Here is a 25,872-nt window from a genome sequence, read left to right on the forward strand (position 1 = left end):
TAAAAATGGTGATTAAAATATTTACACAAGAAAGTGTGGAGTGTTCCCAGTCCTGGTTATAAATAATGTCCAGATTCTCTTCTCACACCAGTTTGGTAAAACTATATGAACTTGAGTGGAGATACTCCTGACTTATATCACTAGAAATGAGATCAGAATTGGCCTATTGTGGTTAAAGATAAAATTTTGCCAACTCTTCCCCTTCCTAGGCTACTTTTTTGAGCTTGTTTCTTTTCATAGTCTCTCTCCTGCCTTCTTTGCTCCACCAGTAATGCCATCCTAGATCTCTTTGTCTGCTTCCTGCAAAGCCTTCCTCTGGGTTTTCTTCCACATTGCCCCTTATGCTTGGGATACCCTTCCTGAGCTGGTCTCTACTCTTTGAAATTCTTTTTCTAAACCTATTTCTTCTGTGAAGCCTACAAGAAATTAGCCAATGCAGCCCTTTATGTGTTTTATTCCACTAATACAAGGGAAACAAAAATTTCTCCATGCTGTGCAGTAGCACTCACTGAGTTACCACATTATCTTACTGATGTTACTTCCGCTCTTCCTAACCCAACCACTTCCCTACTGTCTCATGTCATGTTTAATGTTGGCTTGTAAGGTGTTTGCAGGAGGAACATGTCCTTCATTATGTTTAGAGATGTGCTTTGTAAAATTTTTGTGATGATAAATCATACATTTTTAGTGGTGGAGTAAAGCATGGAGAAGAGGTTCAGCTTTCAGTCATCATTTTCTTTGTTTTTCTTCACAGCAGGTCAGATTCCAATACTTACAATGAGTAGTACCTTACTCCATGCTAAGCTCCATTGGTGTCAGAGGCTTCTTGCTGGGTACTACACATCATGAGTAAGAGTATCAGGTCTCTCACTGTAATTCACATTTTTGTTTGTACAGAACAACGGAATAGGGATTTATCATGGACTTCTTTGCTCCATTGTCTCTTTGGAAAAATCGACTTTTTTTCAAAGCACAAAGACTGATAATCATTGGATTAAGAACTTTAGAGATTTTTATCTAATTGAAAAGGAAATCCTTGGAAGCTGGCCTCTAAACGTCTATTTAGAATGTATCAAATAGTGAATCTCCAGTATAAGTAATATGCCAAACTATAAACCCAGATGCCTGACCAGTTCAAATTGTGTATTTTAGTATTGCATAATTTATTTCTATATTTTGGTTATGCTCATTCTAGGGACCATTTCACATTGTAGCTTGGTAACTCTTTAAATTTTCTGCTCTTTTATATAAAATGACACTGCTGCTTATCTACAGAACATGCAAAACCTTCTACACTACATTTTTTAAAGTTTCCTTTCAAATATCAACATAAATTATAACTTTTGGGCATAAAATTGCTACTGTATTAGTGATATTATATTAGCTTATTTAAATAAGAAATTAAACTGGAATATTACTCTGGAGGCATCTAAATAAATAGCATGATTAACATAACCTAGTGAATGAAGTAAAAACACTGGGTAGAGCACTTTGATACTTTATAATTAGGCAATTCTTAAATAAAACAATATGACCATGAAATCTGGTGGGGATTTTGTATATTTATAGAGAGCAGTAAATTTACTAAATGATGGTAAAAGATTGAGTTATTCTAGATCCCAACAAAGTCAATGGAAAGAGCTTTGTTAACTTAAGCAGTGATTAGATCAAGCTCTCACTCCTATACTGCTGATCCTTTGGGTTTATCTGTTATGCTGTCGTCATGCAACTCAGATCAAAGAACCACCTGGTACTGTACATTCAGAAGCACAGCAGGTGTATGTGTCCTGGATGTATATAAAACATTTGGCTTTATGCAGTTAAGATCTAATCCAGGAAAAAATACATCTGGTTTCCACATTGTGCAAGTCAGTTGTAAAAGTTAATTTTTAGGACTCTTCCTGGATGTTCAGGCCAGATGTATTTTTGGATAAATGAGTCCTTCAGCAGTTACGAAGCAGTTTTGCCATTTCTCCTAGGGCCTTATTCTCCCTTCATTTACACAGATGTAAATCAGGAGTAACTCCAGTGACATCCCTTTGCCTGCTCTAAGGTATGTCTGGTGCCAAAATAGTCCCCACTTGTCCCCAGAATTATGGATATGTGCAAGTGTGTGCCAGGCGAAGCTTCAGTGCATCTGAGGTTTGAACCCTAAAAATTGGTGTTTGTGGTTCAGGGACTGAATTTTACAACTCTCCTTCAAAGAGCTATTGTTTTAAAAATCTCAGGTATTTAACTGTGTTCTGTACCGTCAGAGTACACTTAAATTGGATTTCCTTGTGTGTAAAATGTATGCCAATTTTTTCAAACATAGTTGCTTGTGTTAAGGACTTAAGCCCATGTTTAGGTACCTAAATAAGTGGTCAAACTTGCAGATATACAGAATACCCACCAGCTTCTCTAATTCCCGAAACTCTAGTCTGGATGTAGGTGTTTAACTTGGGCACTCAAATTGGAAAGTGTTGGCCATTTGTATATAACTTTAATAAAGTTTTTACATACGGTCCAATCCTGAGAGATGCTGAGTGCCTCCTAAGGGGTTCTAAATAGTCCTCAATTCTCACTGACTTCAATAGGAGCTGAGGGCACTCAGCACATTTCTAGAGGCTCCTTTTTGTGAGATCAGGCCCATAATTGGCAGAAATAAACAAATCAGAAATTCCTTTAGCAAAGTTGGAAAGAATGTTGAAACATTTCACACAGTGCTGAACTCCTAATTCATTAGTGCACTACAGGTAGCTCTTAATACAGCAATGCTAGAAATCGGCTGCTGTGTGTGCCAAATAACCTGCTATTCAGGCACATTCTCTGTGTTACACAAGTTAGGCCCCTGCCATTTGGCCAATGATAATTAATGAATCAAACCTTATATATATTGAAACTTACACATCAGAGAGATGAAAATGAATATGAATGTCACTAATGCAGCACTGCCACACTAGTCCTCTATCAATTATTAAAGACATTTAGGTTTCTATTCTCCTTTTGATTTAATGTATTAATTCATTTGCCTCCATTTTCAGAAGTGTCTGCAAATTTTGGGTGCCTTGATTTCAGGGTCCCCTGTACCCAGGACTTAATTTTCAGAGGTACTGAGTACCCAGAGCTCCAGTTGACTTCACTAGGGGGTCTGAATATTCAGCACCTCTGAAAATTAGTCTCTTTATGTCTAACAGGTTACCCCCAAATTATTGGACCTTTTTGAAAATTTAGGCCATTGGAGTTATATGCAAGGAATGAATCTGAACTCTTAATGTTTTATATTCTCTACTGGCAAGTTAAAGGTTCTTCACGTTGCATTAGTAAATATTGGTTTTACTTAACTCAGCCTGTTTTTGGCACTAATTTTAGGAAAACATTTCAATGGGACTAATTCTTACCTGTAATTTCAGTGGGATTGTCTCAGGCTTTTATACTCACTTCATTACTTGTTAGGAAGTTTCCTAGTATATGAGGGAGAATTATGAAGAAAATGGGACAGCCAAGATATAACAGAGGGCAAAATTTGAAGACAATGGGGTTTCAAGGTGAAACTAAGGAAAAAAATTGGCTACAGACTCTGATGTAGATGCAAGAGCAAACAATAGAGCAAAATAGAATCCAGCTTATTTTTAGATCCAGAGTGAGGTCATAGGACTGGCATTCCTTAAAGGCATCTTTTTATGTATTGAATGAACACTTTTGCTGTAGAAGTCATTGAGATTCATGTTTTAAGGCCAAAAATGGACCATAATGATAATCTAGTGTGATATCTTCTCAGCTAATAAACCTTACTCAGTAAACTCTGCATCAAGTCCATCGTGTATTTGAGCCAAAGCATATATTTTAGAAAGACCTTCAACTTTGATTTAAAGTCTTCAAGTGATGATTCATTGTTCTGGCAACAGAAGGGACCATAGTGATTATCTGGTCAGACCTCCTGTGTAATAGGCCATACAACTTCTCCAAAATAATTCCCAGAGCATATCTTTAGGAAAAACATCCAGTCTTGATTTAAAAATCACGTGATGGAGAATCTACCACAACTCTTGGTAAATTACTCCAATGATTAATTACCCTCACTGTTAAAAATGTATGCCTTATCTCCAGCCTGAATTTGTCTAGTATCAGCTTCCAGCCATTGGATTGTGTTATACCGTTCTCTGATAGACTGAAGAAACTATTGTCAAATATTTGTTCCCCACATAGGTACTTATACACTGTAATCAAATCACACCATCTTCTCTTTGTTAAACTAAACAGTCTGAGCTCTTTGAATCTATCACTATAAGGCATGTTTTCTAATTCTTAATCATTCTCATGGCTCTTCTCTGAACCCTTTCCAATTTATTAACATCTTTCTTGAAATATGGGCACCTGAACTTGATGCAGGATTCCAGCAGCAGTGGAACCAGTACCAAATAAAGTGATAAAATAGCCTCTCTACCCCTACTCAAGAGTCCTCTGTTTATGAATCCCAGAATCGTATTAGCCCTTTTGGCCACAGCATCACACTGTGAGCACATGTTCAGCTGATGATCCACTACTATTCCCAAGTCTTTTTCAGAGTCACCACTTCCCAGGATAGTGTCTCCATCCTGTAAGTATGACCTCCATTCTTTGTTCCTAGATGTATACATTTATATTTAGCCATATTACGATGCATATTGTTTGCTTGTGCCCAGCTTACCAAGTGATCCTCATTACTCAGTCAGTGATCTGTCCTCTCCATTATTTACCAATCCCCCAATTTTTGTATAATCTGAATGCTTTAACAGTGATGTTACTATGTTTTCTTCCCGCTCATTGATTAAAAAGAGAATCAGCCACATCCCTAGAGAAGTTGTTCCCATGAGTAATTACCCTCTATTAAAATGTGAACCTTATTTCTATTCAAAATTAGTCTAACTTTAGATACAAACATTATTATTAATATTACAGTAGCTCCCAAAATGTACTAGGTGCTGTGGAAACACAGTGGAAGACAGAGTCACTGCCCTGAATTGCTTTCAATCTAAAAAGGCAAAAAACTGACCAAAGGCTGGGGAAAGGGAGAGACAGGCAATGACTGTATGTTACACTAGCATACACCTAGTTAGACCCACAGTTTTTTGTTTGCCTGTATAAACTATCTGAGTTGCTCCAGTACCTAACCTCTACTTATTATGTTCATGAAGTAATTTTTTATAGTCACTTTACATTGTTGACTTTAAAGATTCATAAAGACTGGTTTACTCTGGTCCCTGTTTTTCTGACTTGCATTTTTTAGTACAATATGACTAGGTATGTGAGTTTGTCATGGATTCTGTGACTTTCTGTGACTTCTGCAACAGCTGGTGCGCCTAGCTCAGAGGCAGCTCAGGCAGCCCCATGCGCCAGGCACACCAGCTGCTGTTGCGGCAGTCTCACGCCACTGTCCCTCCCGTACCCTCCCCTTGCAGCAGCAGAGTTTGGGTGTCGGAGGGGGAAGCGGATTGGGGCATGGGAAGGGTGAGGCGGTCCTTACCTGCGGGGCTCCCTGGAAGTGGCAACATCCCCCTCACTCAGCTGCTAGGCGGAGGCATGGCCAGGCAGCTCTGCATGCTGCCTCTGTCCAGGGCACTGCCCCTGCAGCTCCCATTGGCCATTTGGGGAGGGGAAGCGCAGAGCCTGGTAGGGGTGGAGCCAGCACCTATGAGGTCCTGGGAAACCCCCTCCCAAGTTTTAGTCACAGGTATTTTTAATAAAATTCATGGGCTGTGAATGTTTGTTTACTGCTCTTGACCTGTCCGTGACTTTTACTAAAAACACCCGTGACTAAAACATAGCCTTAAATATGACTATTTAGCCACATCTCCAGGTGTTGTAAATCAGTGCGACTTCAATGGATCTGTACTGATTTTCACCAGATGATCTGCCCCTTGGTCTGTATATGAACTTTGAATTACTAATTCAGTTTGCACAGGTGAACTCATTTTCTTTCACTGAAATTAAATATGTCCTAAAGAACTTTTCCTCTGAACTGACAGTATCCAGAAGGAGGAAAGGAAGGCATGGGAGAATGAAAGGCTCCACATTTTCCATGACCAGTCCAGGTAAAAGGGTGAAAGCATCTTGCTTTTCGATCTTTGCTTAAATTCTTTGACATGTTACACCTCTCTTGGCACTTCTCCTCATAGCCCCTGATGGCTGTTCAGTGAAAAAAATATCACTGAAGAGCTCAGTTAGCACTGATGGATTTTGGAGCCATAAAACATGTCCCATAGTTTGAGATCTCTTGTCTACTGAGACCAGTGTATTGCTGCAGCTTTACTCCTGCACATGATCATGCATTAGAAGATGGTTATTCTAGAAGTTTAATTAGACTCAAAGAGCTCAATCTATTTAGCTTAACAAAAGAGAAAGTTAATTACCATCTATAAGTATGTACATGGGGAACAAATATTTAATGGTCTCTTCAGTCTAGCAGAGAAAGGTATAACATGATGGAAGTTGAAGCTAGACACGTGCAGACTGGAAATAAAGCATAAATTGTTAATGGTGAGAGTAACTTAGCACTGGAACAATTTACCAAGGGTCATGTGGATTTTCCATCACTGACCATTTTTAAATCAAGATTGGATGTTTCTTTAAAAGATATGCTCAAGAAATTATTGTGAGGAAGTTGTATAGCCTGTGTTATACAGGAGGTTAGAGTAGATGATCACAAGGCCCTTTCTGGCCTTGAAATCTGTATATTAGGTAACAGTTTTAATTTAACATGCATACTCCTCAATTGCTTGTCTTACCTCTACTTAGAATGGTTTACACCTCTCTTTTGCTGATGCTGGGGGCAACATCTGCAAATCATGGGATGGGATGGGAGAGAGTGCAACAGAGGTAACTGACCTTCCCATCCTGAGCAGGAGGTCGAAGATCCTTATATAGAGAGGACCCATTCTATGTGGGTCATAGCGGGAGCAAGGAAAATATTTCCTCCCTAGCATCTTAGTAAAAATTTGTTAAGAAAATTCAGCACTTCCTGTTTTCAAAATTCAGACACCTGCATTCTGAGCTGGAGCATGCACCTTGCCAATCACTAGCACAGAGTATTTTTCTAATTTAAGAAATGTGAAAATAACCCCGCGGGCCGCATGTTTGAGACCCCTGCTGTAGAGTGAGAGAAAGCTAGTGTACGCTCTCTCAAATCTTCCCGTTGAAACAGTCTCCATTAAATGATATTCTGACCAACTCTAGAACCCATGACATGGCCCCTATACTGAGGATATAGGGAGAGTAGCATGGAGCTGGCTACATTGGTTCTTTGCCCACTGGGAACTCCTCTATGCCAGTGAAATCCGCAGCAGTGGAGTTAGGAACAGGTTCCACCCTCTTTGTGCTATAGGAGCCTCACAAAGGAAACAGAGGAGGGGGCAGAGAATCAATATATTTTGTGGGTCTGATTCTCTGTACCACAACATACAAATAACTCTTACTTGTATCCTTTTGAGGAGATGTGCACTAGGTATGTGTGTTCTTTCTCTTTTCAAATATAACAAAAACTGTGAAAATAAACTGTTGGATGCCAAACAAATGAGGTAATGCTTTAAAAATGCAGTAATGGCTCTGGCCAGCTGGACTGCTCTACCTCATAAGAAACCTCCCCAGACAAATAAAAGCTTCTTTAAGCATATTATATTCAACAAGTAAAAGTGCAGAAGAAAGGTCACAGGTGGCTTGAGCCCTCAAATTGCATTTTCTAGAGCTGCCCTTGTGATTTTAATTTCATAATGTGTTAATGGCTGTCGGATTCTACTCCGCTGGTCAGTGAATGGATGAGAAATTTAATGCATCTCAGACAGGAGAGCCCTGAAATGGTCCTTAACATAGCACACCACAATCACTGCATGCTTTAATTACGAATGTCCTTTCCTAAGCTAGAAATGGCTATGTGACTTTCCATTCTGCATCTCAGCTGTCAGCGAACTGCTGCAGCTATAAAGGTTTTGGGAATTATGTAATTGACATAATTTCCCCCCTTCTCTGCACAGCCAATATTTTTGGAGGCTATCTCAAAATATTTGCTGGCAGGGCTCTGTAGGGGGACAGTGTTTTCCAGACCGCATTCATATTTGAATTCTTTTTTTGTTTTTCTTTGTTTTTAATTGGATCAAAATTTTAAAATTTGTGAGAGAGGAGGAGAGGGAAAATGATTTCATTAACAGGTAGCAAAACTTTTTGGAAGGAGGCCAAGCAGAAACTGTTGAGCCAGATTTTCCAAAGTGCTCAACATCTACAATTTTCAAAAATGCTCACCTCCAGTTTAGCTTTCTGAATGAAGTGGTCAGGTTTTCAAAACTGTTCAACAGCTCCCACTGAGAACAATGGGATGTGTTGCGTGCTGAGCACTCTCTTGGAGTGTAAGGGTATGTCTACACTTTGAGTGTGATTCTGATTGAGCTAGTGTGCTAAAAGCAGACGAGTAACTGTGTGAGCAGCAGGAGGGGCTAGCTGGGGATCTTTTAGCTAGCTCAAACCTCTACATCTCTTTCATAATGGAAATTTATACTGAGATGAGTATTCATAACTGCTATCACATGATATTTGTGTCAAAATACAAGCAGCATTGAAAAGGTATATTCTCATAAGGCCACAGTCAGTGGATGACATAAGTACAGTATTTAGAGAAACCTTGATATCCTTTGCCATAAGGTTATTTCCACTGTAGTCTGTGGTTTTCATTGCACAAACTTACATTTAATTAAAATAATAATGATTCTAAGCAGAGGCAGAACTCTCACCTGGATTTTTCATATATTTAGTAAAAATTTTGATTATCTTGGCTGGTAACTTCACAGAGAGCTGCTTTTTAAAGAAAGATGCAGCAGGTTTCTCTTTTTATCAGAGAAGCAGAAATATTCTCTCTTTGTTTCTACAGGGAATTAAATAGATTACTGCACCATTAATGACAGGTTTCAGAGTAGCAGCCGTGTTAGTCTGTATTCACAAAAAGAAAAGGAGTACTTGTGGCACCTTAGAGACTAACAAATTTATTTGAGCATAAGCTTTCGTGAGCTACAGTTGCATCCGATGAAGTGAGCTGTAGCTCATGAAAGCTTATGCTCAAATAAATTTGTTAGTCTCTAAGGTGCCACAAGTACTCCTTTTCTTTTTGCATCATTAATGCTTGGATTTACTTTTATGGGCACCTTGGAGACGGATGATATAGACTTTGGCACTTTGGTGCTTTTAAGAACACTGATGTAATCACAGCAAATGAAAATATTGCATTATAACTTTTAAACAATCAGGTTGGTATAAGGCTGCATCAGATTGCCACTTGGAAATTCTGATTTGAAACTCAGAAAAATCAGGATTTCTTATTCACTGTTAAAAAAAATTTAGAGTCTGATCCTGCATGGTAGTATGCACCTGTAACACATTGCAAAATTGACCCCATAGGAAGGTATTTTGCATATCTTTTTTGGGTGATGAGGGTGAGAGGAAGAGAGAAGAGACCCTGGGCCCAATCCTGGAAATCCTTACATGATGAGTACCAATGATTTCAAAGGCTTTACAGGATCAGGCCCTATGAGATGTCAGTTTAAGCATTTATTAAGCTCCTACTAAATAGCAGATCTAGAGTGATTTTTGTGTGTACTTCTGTAATGAAAACCTTTCAGAAGACTTTTTGACTCCAAGAACATGTGTCAAAGTGAAAGAGTTCATGCTGTCAGTGCTTTAATATTGGACATATTGTGTAATGTACACTCTCTAATTGTATTATACTTATGAGTCAAACTCTCACTGTGTTCCAAAAAATCTGTACAAAGGAAGCATTTGTTCTCCTTCTTTCTGACCCTTGCTGATTCATTTCCAGGCTAGTATGCTGAAACTATCTGACAGAAAAAAGGAGCTAGCTTTAGAATAGTTTGAAGGGGAATATCCAGTGCCAGCTGGCCTGCAAACTTTAAGCAAAGAAATAGGTATATAAAGGCTCTCCCTTTAATTTAGGATCCTAATTCCGTAAAGACTGCAGTTGGGTAGTGCATTATTGTGTTATAGCTACAAGCTGCAATTTATATTCAGTGGTTGTTGTGCCGGGTGGTATTAGTGCTGTACCAATATTTTATCCCATATATTTGAAATGGGCAGCAGGTGAGAATGCTGAGTGCAGCGGGCTTGTGGAGAGAGCTGAGCAACACTAGGATAGGTAGAATCTCACTTGTCTTTGAAAAAAAAAAAGTGTTGTGAAGTCAAGCAAAATGTTTTGATGGCCAATCTACCCTGTCTCTCATGTACAAATATGGGCAATACAATTGTTTGAGCACAGGCCCAAACACCAGAGAGTCTCTCCAGGAGTCAGTCAACCAATCCCAGAACCCTACATGTAACCTGTGTGTTTCTCCTTGTAGGTTTATCACCCAGGTTGGTGGCTACTGACCTCGCTCTCTTGTTTTAGCCACTGACCTTGCTACAGATGTACAAGCCCTTTGGAGTTCAGAGTGAGAACCCTTCAGGTTTTAAAGTAACTTGTCTGAACAAGCCCCACTACTCCTGTGCCCACTACAGGGATACCCACCCATATCTGTGCCCACTACAGGGATATATCAGTAGAGGTAAAGAAGTTGTGTGCTCCCATTTACCCCCAGAGGGAGGCCTATAAGTAGGCATGGCAGAATTCTGTTTTGATTTTTTTATAATTTTGCTCCTGTACAAGAATTGTTGTCAACAACATTTATCAACAAATTGTAGATCTGGACAAGTCACTGGCTTTGTTGCTTATCTGGATCTGGGCATCCAAGAGATACTCTTCTAAATGATTCACTTTGATTATCAAATCCCAGAGGGGTAGCACCCTGCTCAATAGGTTTAGGTCTCTTTTCAGTGGGGTGTCTTCCTTCACTGAGTCTGTGGTCTGAATAGGGTCACATAGCAATTCAGCCAGGTTTGGAAGTAGCTGAAGATGTCACCTATACCTCCTGTACTTATAACCTTGATCCATCTCAATCATACAAGATCTCAGAATATAAACAATAGCTGGTGTTTCCAATATTTCCCCTCATCCAGTTTTACCAAGACTGGGTCTCCTGATTTAAATTTGGTTAAGCTTGAGGTTGCATTCTGACCATGAATGAAAGATAGCCAAGACATCTTAGACATGGCATCTCTCAGCTAGGAATGGCCCTTAGCCATTTGGCCAGAAAACATGTTTGATACTACATCCCCCCTTCCTTCCCACAGCTGCTGAGACAACCCTGCCCACTTCCCCCAACCCACAACCACTCAATCTCCCACCTGCCTCTAGAACAGGTTCTACTCTCAGCTTCCCAACCTTAAGCAGGGCCACTTAGCACCAAGTTTTTATTTTGCCTGTAAGATTGGTAGCATTCTGATCTGTTGACTTATAAGAAGCTGAGGGGGGCTTCTGTGGTGACTTGCCCTATAGTTTGAAGGCTTTTTCTGGGTTGCACTGTAGTACAGCAGTGCTGATAGTTGGGTCTTTTTGTTGTAGAATTATCTTAGCCATCTGCACTACTATCTTTGCCAGTACATTCCCTCATGGATGGTGAGAGCTAGAAATTAGATGCTTGAAATCTTACTTTATCCCAAAAGCTTGGAATTCAGAACTGGTAATCTGTGTCAGTGTCTGTTTCTTTTGGAATGCTGAAATGGGAAAAAATGCTTTTTAACTTTTCTATGACCTTTTCTAAACCAGTTGTCTTGTTGGTTTAGGGAGAAACACAATTTTGGACTCAAATTTGCTTATGGTCCATAAAAATGTAGTATCCTTTTGATGCTGCTCTTGTAAATAGTTCACATGAGAAATGCAAATGCATGAAACTGATGTTATATAATATGTTCTATAAACTGGCCATATTACAGTGGTATCTAAGGTTTGATAGGGTTTATGATAAAGAAATTAATCCCACATTTTCTGGTGCTTTGTGACTTGTTTTAGGTTAAAACCTTTGGGGGCAGGGTCTATTCTTTGTATTGTACATGTGTGCACAGAGCCTCACACAATGGGGCCCTATTCTGATTTGGGGCCTCTCGGTGCAGCAGTAATATAAAATTAATTTTCTTTAGACCCTAATTTTGGGTGTCTTTTCTTATTGTGGGTCCAATTCTTTGGAATTTAGCAGGTTAATCACACAGTGTATGTTGCTGTTAGTGTTTCTGTTGATATGCCTTAATTCCATTTTATACCTTTTCTCCTTCATAGTGATCTGAAATTGGTTCTGATAAAATGAGCTTTATAAACAGTTGGCCAAATTTATCCCTGGTGGAACTCAATTGGCTTAGTGTGCTTCGACCAGGTCTGAATGTAGCCGATTATTAGTATTCTATTAAAACAAATTGCTTTTCTCTTATACTATAAAGAGACAGTGAATTCAAGTTCAAATTGCAAACTGTGACCAACTTAATTGTTATAAACTTTTGGAAAGATGTCCCCTTCTTTTCCTTTTAACTTATTTTTCTTTGCTGGAAAAAAAGCTAGTCTTTTATAGGCCTATCCCACCTTTCATTGAAGTCAATGGGAGTTAGAATGGAACATAAGCAAGAACACTCAAATATATTATATTAGCTCCTTCAGCTACCCTGCAATATGGTGGTCAAGTGCAGGTGAATTAATACCCACTTACTCAGAATTGTGCAGGGAACTTCAGACCATAGTGCTGGCTGTGTTCCTACATGGCAGTGCTTGTGCAGGGTGGTGCACTCGACAGCTTTCCAGAATTTTGGCCCCTAATTCAAGTACTTGCTTCAGTGCTTTCCTCAACAAAGAAGAATTTAACATGCTTAAGTCCTATATAATCATGCTAAAGTCCTATATAAATGTTTTCCTGAATAAGGATGCTTTCCTCAGTTGAGGCCTTTAAAGCGATGTCATTGTCCTTGCTAATAGAGGCTTTGACACTGACAATACTTGACATATGCATAAGGGTGAAGAGCAATAATGTAAGATGGGGGTCTACCTTCTGTGCAGGTGTGCTGGTGGAAACAGTGCTTTAGGATGTTTTTGGCTTTGTGCTGTATGAGAGGGAGAGGCCAGAGGAAATTGTCTCACTGAATACAGCCTGATGGGGGGGAGGAGATTACATCAAACATACAGTTTGAATCATGTGCAAAGCCATACACCTCAAATTGCCTACACCCGATGTGGAAAGTTTTGTGTGACAAAGACCCAGAATGAAGGACCCCACAAAATTCTATATGTAGGAAATGCTGTAGGATTCATTCCATTAGTGTGAATCACCTTGTCTTCATCGTCAAGTTCACAATTCTTTGTTTCCCATGTACATAAATGTCAATGATAAAATGTGTAAACAGACCAAATTTGTATAGAACATTTGAACTTTGGGATTAAAGTAAGTTATATCACTCAAAATGAGGTATGGATGAGAGAGATATGCATTCCTGCTGACACAATGATTTCTGTTCGTGCACAATGAAAGGCAACTCTGTTGGTCGCAGCTTCATTAGAAGACGATCGGGGTGAAGAATCAGCATACTGTTTGCCAAATGGCAAAGGACAAAAACCTTGAGGAACTGAATTGTATTTTCTGAAGCCATGCTTTCTTGAGGATAGAAGGCCTTTGTACCAGTGCTTTTTGGTTTGAGGTGATATCTAATTTTTCCAGCTTCCCAGAAGGTATTGAAAACAATGGAGAGAAAAACCACATGGGTGCAGATCGCTGCATTGCTGTTCTCATCATCTCTGCACTGAGTAGCTATTTATTAAGGTCAGGGAAAGAAGTTGTGGAGGAGTTTGCTCCGAGGGGCATCTGTGCCATACATTTTCATGTGGTACACAGAAAGGAGTTTAGTGTTGCCTCTCTGTTAACCTTGAGGCACACTCTCCTTGAAAAGCGGGGAAGGGGAGAGAAGGGGGCAGAAAATTAAAAAGTGGTGCCTTTCATCACCAGACAGTTGTTCTCAGTCAGATGTCAGGAGAACATTGAATTGTCAGTCTGAAGACTGAGTACAAAGAAGTACACTTTAAATCCAGCTAAGTACATTGCACAGTTAAGATACAATAGCGTTATAAAATTTGAAACTGATCCAGGCACTGGAGAGGTCCGTGAACTGTAGCTGGCAGTTACGGTTCTCTTGGAGAAGACTAAACGTGCATGAGGTCCAGAGGACTAAAGTTTTCTTTTTCAAAAGTGGATAATACAAGTTCTGCTGGTGGATCTGAGCTTATTCAGAAGCAGAACAGAGCAGCCCAACGGGAGATGGAAGCAACAGAATTTGTGCAATAGATGTGTGATTTTGGCAGTGATGTGAAATCCGGACTGACATAAAATCAGATGAATGCAGGCAGTTTTACAATTCAGCTTCTAAACTCTTCTCAGAAAGCAGTGAAGAACATTTGATTTTTGTGTTTCTTACACCACATTGTGTAAGATGTTCAAATCCATTTCCAACTTTGCAGAAAGCTTAGGAAAAGACAAATCTGGAAACACAAGGCATTGGTCCTGGGAACAACCCTTGTCTAAGAAATTCAAATGCATTTTTGTGTTGAACGAGGAAGCCGTTGAGCAGGCTTTTTTTGGCCCGCATTTCTTTCATTCTGAGTTTGTGACGTTCCATCTTCCTAGGTCAGGTGGATGGGGAGAGCTCCAAGAAAAACCCAGCAAGTTGCAGAAAGTGGTGCTGCTGATTCAGTGCATGGCATTTTTCTCTTGGAACCTGTGCGCCTACTACTTCTATTATTGTGTGTTCATACAGTGGCTAAAATGACAGAGACACGTTATAGAATGTATTGAAGATATAGCTCCTACTCTAATGAGTTTATGATCTAAGTATAGACAAGAAATAGCAGACAGACCGTAAAAGAGCAGGTGAATGAGAGGATTAGGATTATATCCACAAGATTGTCTATTTTTGTTATTAATGTTTTGGGGTTATGCTATCTAAGATTGTTTTTGTTTGTGTGGTTTTTTTGTTTCTTTTTTATATGTGGTGAATGTGTAGGGTGGGAGAGGTGAGATGTTTGGGAAAGTGATGAGTTGGTAAGAGGAAAAGAAAAGGGGAAATGAAGAGGAGAATGGAGGCAGCAAGGAAGAGGAGAGGGAGTAATGGATGAAGGGCATGGCTAAGAAGGAGGGGTAAGGCAAGGAAAGGTGTCATGTGGTAACTGGAATGAAGGCTTTTATCCAAAATATATAGATCAAAAATGTTCATTGTCCTGGTTCTGAAGCTGCAGGTACCGGTTGGTTGGAAGTCCATTATAAGCTGCCCTGTAAGCCCTTCTGGTCTGGGTCCTGCTCTATATAGATAGTCAGTCATTGGCATCTGGGGCCCAGCTGCCACTGCTCTTGGGTCTGATGGGGGAGGAGGAGAAGTGTTGAGAGATTCTGTACTCACCCTTTGTTGTTCCTCATGGTATTGTTGGGTGGCTAGCTGGTTTAGAGAGGCTTCCATGAGCAAGGGCATAACTTGTGATGCTGCTAATGTAATTGTTTTGGGGCATAGAGTTGTTCCCCATGGTGCTGCTCCTGCAGTCTGAGTACATGCCTTAAAAGTAGTTGGTGATGCACCAAGCAGACCCCGGCACTTGTTGCTGTTGCTGTTACTGGCTGGGTGTTTTTTTCTCTCCATTATCAGTGTTGGAGGGCCTACGAACTCTGTGCTACTGAAAGCATATCCTCAAGATGAGACCAAAAGATCAGTCTTGCCAACTCTCATGATTTTATCATGGCTCTTCTGATATTTGGTGACTTTCTGAAAGCTCCAGCTCCTGGAGTCGTATGGTTATGTAAGACTCTCAGGTTTTAATTAAAAATGAAAAGTAAGTTTCTAGCTATTATGGCTACAGAAAAAAACTTGAAAATGTTAACTTTAAAGGCTCAGAAGGCAAATACAAAGAATCCAAAGCTTATTTAAAAAAAAACTCTATGATTTTTGCAGTAAAGATTTGTGAGTGCTTGGATTGGGGTCCTTGCAGTATTCCAGTTTGGGAAATTAGTTATTTCCAACCTATCATTTTAATTGCATAGATTGTGATATTCTTCACTTTTTGATCTAAATGGTTTTGTACTGTTGCTAAGCACTTTTAAACAGTGTCAATATTCCACCACGAAAGTAGTTACACTTCGGTTTTGGTATAATTCCTAAAAATAGTGTATAAGGTGCTTTTGGATTCATCTTTCCCTGATAATCTATGAGAGGTTTGTGTACATACACATGTATAGGGGACGGGAACAGGATTGAGGAATGGGTTATTTTGTTTTATCATCTAAACAAAAGTGGTGTATAATTATGATTTGTGAAAAGTTCATCTGAACTGTTTTTGTCCCTCTGTAAGTTTGGCCGTAGCTAAATGTTGTCAAAATTACCAATAATGAATGTGAAGTTTGAGTACAGGTAATTCATCATTAAACAATACATTCTTTTAAGCACTAAACTAAATTAGATGTAGGAGTGCAGTAGCCATATTAGACACTCTTTTGTTTGTTTGGGAAATAAAGGGGAAGGAGCAACATAGCAGAGAGGGGAGAGAAAAAGATAGTTCACCTCTTCATATGTTTCTTGCTAAAAAATATAATGGTCAGCAACAGAAAATATTTTCTTCTCCCAGTTCCTCATCAACAACCTATTCCTCAGCCACAAATTCTAGCCTGCATAGTAATACTTAGCTCTCATTTAGCATGTTTTATCCACAGAGCTCCAAGCACCTAAGGGAAGTTAGATATTATTACCCCAATTTTATAGATAAGGAAACAGAGGAGTGAAGTGACTTGCCCAAGGTCACACTGGAGGCTGAGTTCAGAGCAGGGAACCAATGGTTTGAAACCTTGGCACTATTGAAGTCAATGCAAAACTTCCATGGACTTCCAAAGGGCTGGGATTTCACCTCAAGTCTCCTGATTCCTGGTTTAGCATCCTATCCACTGGAACATATTGACTCTAATAGATTTATCTGATGTATCTATTAAGAACTTGAACAGATACAGAGATAGTGTTTTGTAGTGTACCTATTATTAAGGAAGACTTATTGAAGGGGAATCCAGATTTGTGTTCATGTCAAATGTATTGATGATGAAAGGCATATTTAAGGGTATTGGAAAATTCTGATTTTTTTCCTTTTCTTTTCTAGGTAAGTAACTGAACAGGGACATGAAGAATTGGCATTTCAAATGACCACCATGTTGCAAAAGGTACTTTGGTAGTTCACTTTAGTCGAAAGGGCAGTGTCTGAAGAATTCATTTGTATGCGTATTATGGTTAAATTTTTATTTTTTAAATACTAGTTTGCTCTGAGAAAATGAATTAAGCATAGATCAAAAACCCATTTTATGGTTTTCTTAGTTTAAATGCTATTCTTAAATTAATTTTAATGTTTAAGAGAGTCTACTCTCTCCTTAATGCATGTATATAACTCATATTAATGGACCAAATTTTATCCTGTTAATGCTTTCCAGACCTGTTGATTTCAATATCTTAGTAAACACTGAAGTCAGTGCACAAGTAGAATTTGGCCCACTATAGAAAGCTGTGCGATTACTGCAATGGTGTATCACTAGAAGGAGTCAGATGGTTTTAAGGAAGAGTGGACTGTATAATTAATGAGAATAAGTTGTGGGTGGGGAGCCCTTTAGTGCACTCAGTTCCCCGCCCCTACTTATGGACCTCTGTAAGCTTCAGTGTGCTTACCCGTTCCTACTCTAAACTGAGCTCCAAACTGACTTTTAATAGGGCAGGAGGTCCTGCTTGGGCTGTCACACTATGGAGAAGAGAATACACTTTTTCAGTATTTTTCTTTATTCTTTAGCCAGTCTCTTGAAATGGGTTAATTTGTGATAGGTTGAAAGACTAATAGGAAGACGGGAGTGGTGACATGAAAAGTGGACTGTTTAAGTTTTTGTTTGACTTCTTTTCTATCTTTCAAGATTTTCTTTCATTTTGATTGAGGTCATGCTGTATTGCTCCTTTGCTGTTACTCATTTGAACATCTGTCTTATGCCGATTGTAAAATTGATAGACGTGTCATGTCTGACTCTCTAAGAGATGACATCACTGAGTAGTCTTGAAAAAGCCAAATGGCTCCTTGTTCTCTAGACAGTTCTGTGCCAGCCAGATGGTTATTAAAATGTGTAAGTGCTTATCAAGTGATGGAAGGAGGTATCTAGAGAGATGCTGTTAACAAAATGATGAGATTTGTTCATATAACTCCCCTCTACAGGTTTGGAAGCGTACACTGCTATATTTTGTTTGCAGCATTTGTCCTGCTGGTTATCTTTGAAATAATTCAAAGCAACTGACTTTACTTGCATAGAATGTTTGTTGTCAAAAGTGACAGTCTGTGGAATCCTCCAGAAATGAGAGCCTGGATGCTGAGGAAACAACTGTCACTCAAAATAAATCAAGTTGTTATCCTTTTATGAATGCTAATGTTTGTTTAATTGGCAGGTTTTTTAGGCATTAAATGCTGGCTGCAATTAACCTCTTTACTTAGCTGCACTTTTCCATTAAGCCCCATTTTTCTTCTTCTGTTTTACCCTATTGGGCCTTCATTGGGATGGTCATCTTATACAGATATGGGACCCTGTGTGGCCTCTTCTGAAACTGATGTCATGGCTACCTGGAGTTGCTTTAAGAGGAGTAGTTCAGCTTTTTACCACAGCTTTTCCTTAGCTGGAAATTAATTGCCTTATTTTCCAAAGTGCTGAAGAACCCTGGTTCCTGATGATTCCAATGGGTGTTATAGGTGCACAGCACCTCTGAAAATTAGCAAAAAGAAAAGGAGTACTTGTGGCACCGTAGAGACTAACAAATTTATTAGAGCATAAGCTTTCGTGAGCTACAGCTCACTTCATCGATTGCATGAAGTGAGCTGTAGCTCACGAAAGCTTATGCTCTAATAAATTTGTTAGTCTCTACAGTGCCACAAGTACTCCTTTTCTTTTTGCGAATACAGACTAACACGGCTGCTACTCTGAAATCTGAAAATTAGGACATACAATTAGATTTCTACAACATGAGCTGAGAAAGAAGATGAGTCAAATTTGTTCCCCCGAGACTTGCTCTTTCTTAGTAACACCAAGAACCTTTAGAACAAATGTGTATATGTGCAAAAGTGGTAGGGTGACACTACCTAGTTCCTAGTGAACAAATGCTCAGCTTCCCCTTCTGTATGAACTGGTGCTCAACTCCACTGTTGTATACTAACATATGAAAATGGAGTATGAATTTAAGGTACATGCTTTCCTCCCATTGATAAAGTCTGCAGATAAGACTCAGTTGTTCAGTTTTGCTCTGTATTGCAGTGTGTAATATTTTCTGATTAATGTATATTTCAGTAATGGTAGAAAATAAATCGGAAAAAGTAGAGATGAGACACATAGCTAGACCTTTTAATGAAATTAAACCTGTATTCAGACAAAGTAATTTCTTCTGCTATATACAGACAACTTACGGTAATTTCTTCTGGTTTGTGCATGGAGTAGGAATCCAGGATGTGGGTTAAAATGTTCAAAAGTGCCTAAACGATTTATAAGTGTATCCCCCTAAATAACACTGTACTGACTGGAGCATTGATTGTATTTATGCGCATCAGAGGATGTTAGAAGAAAGGAAATAATACAGTTCTGACAAAATGTGTGTACTCCTCCTCCAGCAAGAAGAGGAAGAGGTTAATGAACTCGCTTGGTAGGGAAGGAAAGTATGTATCGTATCATCCCTTCAGGGTATAAGATATCATTGCTAGAGGGGGTAGAGCTGGCAACTTGGCCTCTAAAAGGAAGGGTTTTGGCCATGCAAGAGCTCTTTGGCCAAGATTTTCAAAAGTGACCAGTGGTTCAGGGATCCTCAGTTTGAGAAACTTTAAGAAGAGTTGGGATATTTTGGTCCCACTGAAGTAAATGGCAAAACTTGATTGACTTCAGTGAAGGAGGATTTCACCCTTTATTTTAAATGGTGGGTTCTGAGAGTAACCTTTGGATGGGCTAGTATTTATTTTACTACTGCTCTCCTTGTGCCTCAACACAACTCGTATAGAAAGGTACATGGAGACCCAGAATTCAGCCATTGAGGATTTTCAGCAATGATTGCACAGGGTCAACCTCCCCACAATCAAGTCCAAAAAGAACAAGAGGAATTAACTTAAGAACAAACTTTATAAAATAATAGCTTAATTTCTACTAAATAACAAGGCGACTTAATAATCCACATACATTATCTTCAAAGTGAAGCGTAAATATAAACAAAAGACATAAATTAAATCTAAACAGGTCAGTTCCCACAGAAACACAGTGAGAAGTAAAAGAGTTCCATTAGCTTTAGGCTGAGTTCATTAGAGTCTCTGTTCATCACCTGAGTCAAAAGACACTGCAATGGTATCTTTCCTCCTCTTGCTTGCAGAAATATCCAAATGGAACCCCCATACAGACTTTGTCCTCCTCTGCTGGAGTGTGGAATCACTTAATTAGCTAGTCAGCTAACTAATAACCAATCTATTGGTATTAATTGTGTAAATGAATAATCCTTCTGCAAAATGCTTCAGAGTTGGAGGAAAACAACCTCTTTCTGTTCCTGTGGCTGAGCTTCTTCCGACCCATTGCACAGATTACGTGTCTTTGTAAAGCAGCTGCTCTGGCTACTTTTACTCAGTTAATTCTTATTAATCCATCTATAAGGAGCCTACTGAGCATGCCAAAAACTACCACAAGCAGTTCCAGAAACTTTTGGATATGGAACAGAGCAACAGACACAACTCATTCCTCCTCTATCCCTTCTCTCTAGATCTCTTAAAGATATATCTCCCTGTTAGGCATGCGGGTTACATCAGCACTTTCTGAAAATCATACCTCTTTAAGATGTCTAAGGTGAGCATCCAAAATCCACTGCCCACTTCTGGAAATCTTGTCCCTTGCCTGACTCAGGGAGGAACACACAATGCATGAACTTGGACTGGGGGGCTCTGCCTGGGGAGGGTGGGACACTGGCAACATTGTTGTGAGTTGACCTTTTCAAAGGGCTGAAATAAAATTCTGTTTGACTAAAAATGGTGATTTGCCTTTGAACCCTAAATTCAGTAGAACACTTGGTGGCCCAATACAAAAGAAATGACTATGGGAGGACCACAGTATAAAACCTCACATTACTGTGCTTGAGTTAAGTATGTATTTGGGAATTATATCATCTGTGCAATGTCAGTGATACTATTTATTTATTCTTTAGTTTTATAAATGGAAGAAAAATATTAGGACAACTGGTACAGTGCTTGCATGTTGAATATCCCTTGCAGTTGATAAGTGTAAAATTAATAAAAGTTTATCCTGGATAAGGTTTGTCTCTCATGGGTTAAATTAGGATCAACTACAGGGAAACAAATGTAATGATATAAGAAGATGAAATTACAGTGATTCGTTTCAGACAATTTAATCTATTATATCTGACATGTTATCAGAGCTCTGAAATCTAACTACAAGCTTCCTGCTGGAAATGTATCTTGTCCTGCTCCACAATGATACTCTGCAGTGAATTATCACTACCTCACTGCAGCTGTGTACATTCTACTAGAAGCCAATGCAGACTGTCTGCTGATGAAGAAAACAAAATTCCTTTAATTTTTGTGAAACAAACTAGCCAAGGTTTTATTATTATATCTTTAGAACTAGTGCTCAGTACACCTCTTGTTGTTTCAATGGTGGACTGTGTCATAATCTCAGGCAACCTAGGATATTAATACTTGATATATTAAAAGCATTGTTCTGTGACACTAAATTCTGTCCATCAAGCCATATACACTAGACTAGAAAGGTTGCATTTTAAACAATATACCAAGGATATATACTACATTCCAGTTGTGAAACTTCAAAGGACATACTGTAGCTCAGGGGTTCTCAATCTGTGGGTTACAACCCACTGAGAAGTCGTGAACAGGTTTCAGGGCAGTTATCTTCTCCCTTTCTTACACTTTCATTTTAAAAAAAAAGTGTTTCTAGCCCTTATAATTGCAGAGAGTACCCCCCAAAAATGACCCAGGTGTAAACGGATCTTGTAACGCCTGCCTGAATCTTCATACAGCCTAAAACAACAAAACTAAGAGGTGTATCTTGCCCCATTTATCATACCAGAGAGGCTGCAATTCTGCAGCCATAGAATCTGGCAGCTTCTATTATGTCATAGAATGGAACATTGTAATTATTTGGCATTTTGCTTCAGCCAGCCAACTAACATTTTCAGTTGACTGCTTGCCCTGCTGGAACCTGTCTGCAGCTGCCTCTTGCTCTCCAGCTTCCCCCTCAAAGGGAAGATAATTGGATTTTATAGTGCATGCTCCTGCACTGTTTCAAGGAGCCAAGAAGCAAAGCAGTCTTGACCACCCTCCTCTTCTCCTCAGTCTATCTGCTGCTTTGTGGCCTGACTTTCCTCTCTGGTAGACTCCGACCAAAACACGCATGGAAATGTTTAACTACTGCAGTACTTCAACATGTTGCATTAGGATTCTGCATACAGCCATTAGAGCAAGAGCCAGTTGAAGGCCAAGGATCCATCTTTACAAAAAAAACCTACTGAATTATTGAAGCAAAGTTCATAGTTTTTCAGAATTGTTTTATTGACTGGCTATGCTGTAAACACAAAAACATTCCCAAGTACCACGTCGTAATGTTTGATGTCACTGCGAATAGTAAAAACTGCTAAGCCTTTTAACTGGGGAACATTGATTGTGCCTTACACCTTAGGTCTCATCATAGTTACATTGGGCTCTGATGTAGCAAGTCAAAGCAATTGTCGTCTCCAGTGATGCAGTTGCTTCATTGACCTAAAATGTTTAGTGTTAATAGAAATTATCTTTGGCATATTCTTGACATCTTTCCAAATTTAAATGGATATTAAAGCTGTCTAGATGAAGAATTATATCTTGTTTATAATATGGGTAGCCAACTAGTAAACTGCTATCGTTACATCATAATTTAATAGACATATTAGGAAATGCTGACGGTTCTAAGAAAAAATATACAATATGACTAGTCACCCTCTGCCAGCAACTTGGCTTATTCTCCAGATGCCAAGTGTGATGGGGCAAGGCCAGATGGCTATGGAAGAGTAGTGGGAGATAGATATATTAGCTCCAGGCTAAACAAATCCCTGGTACCACAATAAGTGAAATGGCAGCTGCTCCAGGTCAATTAAGACACCTAGAGCCAATTAAGAACTTTCAAGAAGGCCGGGAGAAGGTTAGGTTGATTGGGACACCTGAAGCCAATCAGGGGCTGGCTGAAACTAGTTAAAAGCCTCCCAGTTAGTCAGGTGGGAGTGCATGTCAGGAGCCGTGGGAAGAAGTTGCACTGTTGGAGAGGCTGAGTAGTACACACCATATCAGGTACAAGGAAGGAGGCCCTGAGGTAAGGGTGAAGTGGAGCTTGAGGAAGTGAGGGCTGGTGTGGAAGTAGCCCAGGGAATTGTACACGTTATGTTTCTAAAAGGTCAGCTACCATAGCTGATACTATTAGGGTCCCTGGGCTGGAGCCCAGAGTAGAGGGTGGGCCCAGGCTCCCCCCACCACCTTTGCCTCTGATTAATCACTGAGACTGGGAGACAACAGAGACTGTGCAAGGAAGGATAACTTCTCCTCATCTCCCTTGCTGGCTTATGATGGAAATGGCTCAGTAGACTGTGACCCTTGTCTCTAGAGAAAGAAGGGTTACGTGGAGGGTCACAGTGAGCCTCTGAGGCTAGCGAAATCTGCCAGGAAACGTGGGACCCACGGAGGCGAGGACAGAGCTTTGTCACACAAGGATTCCAAAAGAAGTACTTGTAGAGTCCAGAGAGAATGAGTTCTTCAAGGGACAGAGACTATGTTCTGTTGCACTTCTGAGACTAACATCATGTAAGAAGTTGTGGGTGTGCTAATGGGCAGAAACTCTGAAACAGTGTGGAAAGAAGATATATGTTTGTATTTAACCATGTGGTTTGCCTTTTGGCACTGACCTAGTCCCTGAAGAGCACTGCTCTATAACTGGCAGACTTGACAGGTGTACTTAAAGTCACAGATCTGAGTAATAACAGTTGAACAAGGCAGGAGATTTACTGCCTAAGAACACATTTCTCAGGGAAAAACCATGCATGGTGTGTTCTTTCTACAGCTACTACTTTGAGCAGAATGGTCACCACACCCAGTTTGTTCCTCATTCATTCTCTAAGACTATCACGGCTGCTACTCTGAAACCATTCTCTAAGCTGAAAGCTATTTCAACCATAACTACATAAGTATCTTAAAAGGCCTAAATGTCCACTCGCTGGGCAAGTAATACACAACTACCACTCATAGCAAGGGCATTGTGGGTCTAACCCTACAAGGTGGTGATCATTTCTGAAAGGTGCCTTCAAGTTCCACTGGCTTCAGCACCTCAAAGAATCAGACCTGTTGTGTGCATATTTATTTTAGGGCTTTTTACTGCTGCCCATCACCACAGTTTCTGGCAGCCTTCTACATAAATCAATAGCAATAGGTAAGTCCTTAATAGACCTCATGGAGCCAGTGGCACATCTCTTTTTCTGGGGTCAAAACAATGCTTGGGGTCAAAGGCAGTATGGTTTTCCACTTGCTCATTTTAGTTAAAGTGAATATATTTTTTTTTACATTTTCTTTAGAATTTTTAATGCAAATGCAATGATCATGCTAGAGCCCTGCAGAATGAAGTCTTTTATATAGCCAGTAAATAAATGCCAACCTTAGCAAATTTCTCCTTCCTGTTTCAACCCTGACTATCTTTATGGTTCAAAGGGTAATTTATTCTCCATGCCCAGTCAGACCTTCCTGTCTTTTGAAATTGCCAAGCAAAGTGCCAATTAATATAAAATGCTATGGTGGTTATTCAGATTTGGACACCCCTCCATTAGAAAATGAAATAAAATATGGTAAGAACTTCATGTCATGGTGTACCTAGTACTTGTAATCAAATTCTTGGTGATGATAAGCTACCAACTCCCTACCCAAGAAAAATCTCCAGGCCAGAAAAAAACCAAACACACACACTATCTTCATTTTATTATTCTAGTTTGTGGTCATTTCGTCATGTTAAAAAAATGTTTCTTTGTGATCATCATCATCATCATGTTAAGATCCAATGCAAGTAACCCAGAAAAAACAAACTCTGGCAATACAATAAATGGAAATTGGCAAGATAGGAGTAATACAATAACAAGCCACCACCCATTACAATGAAAAATAGCAAGAGAAGACAACAGTGATCTCAAAGTACAATCCTCATGACTGCCAATTGAAATTATATTAAGTTTTAATGTAAACAAATGGGAAAAGAAAACCAGAAGTGTTGTTTGCATATTTCAAGAAGGAGGGAAATCTAATTATAGAACGATAAAGATAAAAAGTGCAGACATGAGATCGTTCTGTCAACTCAGGAAGTTTAGTTGCTGACTGTACTAAATCATTTCTAACACAAACATACAGGCCCTCTACTTCTAATATTTGTTACTAGTGGGAGAGCTCGTTTATCTACAGCAGAACACTACCTGCAGAGTGGTGTGATATATTCAAAGCAAACTGTAAAAATATTTCGCATCAACCTGAATTAGTGTTCAACCCAGACTCAAAAATGTTTGGCAAATAGATTAAGGTTTTTCATGCAATTTAGAAACCAGCACGTTTCCCCGTTCCTATCCCTAGTCAACCAGCCAGTTCCTTACCTCACCATTCCCATCAATCTCACTTCTGAAGCTAAGCAGCTGGGTTGGGAAGAGGGAGAGACCGGCCGGAGCTTGTTGGGATAGAGAGAGAAAAGTGCTAAGCTACAGCACACTGACATGTGAGTACATCAAAACCTAGGATAGATACTAGTAGGCACAGTAGTTTGTGGATGGCTCTTCGTGGAGATTATCATTCATCAAACATAAACTCCAAGTGAATCTGCAGAGACTGGGTCAGTTCTAAACCCTCTGAATCAAACTGAAGGATTC

The 25,872-nt window shown here is 39.5% G+C and overlaps 1 protein-coding gene across 1 annotated transcript in view; it reads left to right on the forward strand.

Annotated features, from left to right (window-relative positions):
• ANK2 (ankyrin 2) overlaps positions 1-25,872 on the forward strand; it is a 581,571-nt gene that overhangs the window by 70,152 nt on the left and 485,547 nt on the right. The window lies entirely within an intron of this gene.

This window comes from Dermochelys coriacea, chromosome 4 (genome assembly GCF_009764565.3).
Source record: "Dermochelys coriacea isolate rDerCor1 chromosome 4, rDerCor1.pri.v4, whole genome shotgun sequence".
In the NCBI taxonomy this organism is placed as follows: Eukaryota; Metazoa; Chordata; order Testudines; family Dermochelyidae; genus Dermochelys; species Dermochelys coriacea.